The following is a 2,303-nucleotide window of genomic DNA, read 5'->3' as shown; positions in this document are numbered from 1 at the left end:
GGATCCTGTTGTCTTGCATTCCTTGAGTTCAATATCCCATCCAGGCCTGCTTCACTAAGCTCCTGAGCTGCTGACTATAGGTGACTGACTACCCGCATTGCCCTAGGGAAGACTCAGCAGTCTGCATCCTTGACTTTGTACCCAGCAGCCCTCATGAGTTGAAGGACTTCCAGTGTATTAGCTGTTCCATAGAAGTGAGTTGAACTGATCCCTCTGTACTGTTGTGTGGACTAATTAGCTGTTATATTCCTTCATGCCGTATCTATCTATCTATCTATCTATCTATCTATCTATCTATCTATATATATATATATATAAAACAAAATTTATATATACTATATATATGTATACAAAACAAAATAACATTAACACCCTTATTTGTGATGCTATTGGTTTTCTGTGGGTTACCATTTCAGGATAGCAACTGTCATCAGAATATATTGAAGAAGACTACAAAATGATAAAGACAGTGTGTGACTAAATACACTGCTCATATCTGTCACTGGCTCAAAATTTTACTAAATGTGATTATTAAGACCTAATCATGATATACCTGAAGAAAAGCAGAATATATTTTTAAATGTAAACATTAACTGAAAATCAATTATCACCAGCTCTCCTGCTTTTCCTTAAATTAAGGTGAAATAGAGAAGACAAAATTAAAATGGAAGGAAGTTTGGGAGTGATAATAATATAATGAGCACAATGAAGTGCTATTAGGTAAACACCAATGGGAAAATGCAAGTCAATAGATTTCCCCTCTATTTTGCTCATTCTCTCTCTCTCTCTCACACACGCACACATTGCTATTTTTGAAGTGCACAGAACTCCTTCCAGATAATAAAGGCCCATATTGTCTATTCAAATCAAGAGATAATTCTTGAGTGAACACAAGAATCATGTTGCAAACTGTGTTTTGGACAAAGTACATTCTCTCTGTTGGTTCTCCTTTGATCAGATAAGAAAACCAGGAGAATATTTTCTGTACTCAATCAGAGACTCTATAATGTTACTAAATCCTCTGTGGGTACTCAATTATAAAAGTGGTTTGTATTTACTATAGGGATGTCATAAGTATAATAATGTTTGATGAAATACCTGCAAGTACATGCAAAGTATACCAACAAAGTGTTGATAAGGTAATATCCATTCAGATAAAACACAGGACAAAAGCCAAAGAGATGATAACCACAATCAGAAATTCTTGAAGGGAAAAGCAATTCCTACTTGTCTGATCAATGGCATTTCTCCACCTCCATTTCGGGGAAGCTATTTACCTCATGAAGCATTCACAAAATACAAAGCCAAAAAAAATCATTGTTTCCTGACAGCTAAAGAGTGGTACTTTTGGTGGTGGTGGTGGCAGTTTTGTTTTGTTTTGTTTTGTTTTCCAAGCATCTAGCAAAAAAAATCATTGTTTCCTGACAGCTAAAGAGTGGTACTTTTGGTGGTGGTGGTGTCAGTTTTGTTTTGTTTTGTTTTGTTTTCCAAGCATCTAGCAAAATAACTTTCTACTCATCACTGAAATGCTATTTTTTTGGCCAGAGGGAGGGGTTCTCCTCTGTTTAATGGGGGTGGAGATAGAAATGAGAAAGAGCTCAATTTGTAAGAATTGATTTGTAAGAATCTGCTGGATGTTCACATATACATAGCTGAAACTGAAGGCGTGCCTTTTAGATTTTCTTTTCCAGTGTCTATTGTCACCATTCTGTAATTTTCTGCTTTCAAAAATCTAATTTCCCCTCCCCATTCCTTCCTAACCAAGTCATCCTAAAGCAATTAGCTGGGGCGCAGTAAGGTGGGTGTCTCCAGTTGAGTGAGGTGAGGGAAAGATGACCATAGAGGCCCAAAATTTGGTATCAAAGCCCAAGATTTATTGGGAGGTATGTTAGACTGGGTTGACCAGAGAAACAAATCCATAAACACTTATGTAAGAGAGAGCTTTAGATCAAGAAATAACGACCCAGTTCAAATCAAGTCCATAAGTCTAATACTAGTGCATAAGTAAATCCCTCTTCAGAGTCACGCAGCCACATGCAATAATGTAAAATTCAGGAGAATCACAGGCCAATGGGTAAAAAGTCTCATGGTTCAGGTCTCTATGTGGCTTGCCAACAGGAAGATGAAGCAGAGAGAGGGGCCAGCCTCAGAGAACTGTTTATCTTGGTTCCCCTCCAATCAAGCTGCAACCTGTTGACAGGCTAAACTTCACCCACATGTTCCTATGTGAGCCATCTTGGCACACAAAAACTTAACTACCATAGTCCACCCCTTGCCAAATTGGCACTAATATACAGTTCTTT

This window comes from Echinops telfairi, unplaced genomic scaffold (genome assembly GCF_000313985.2).
Source record: "Echinops telfairi isolate 266 unplaced genomic scaffold, ASM31398v2 ScPeMD7_7467;HRSCAF=8505_0, whole genome shotgun sequence".
In the NCBI taxonomy this organism is placed as follows: Eukaryota; Metazoa; Chordata; class Mammalia; order Afrosoricida; family Tenrecidae; genus Echinops; species Echinops telfairi.
Note: the sequence above shows the minus strand (reverse complement) of the source record.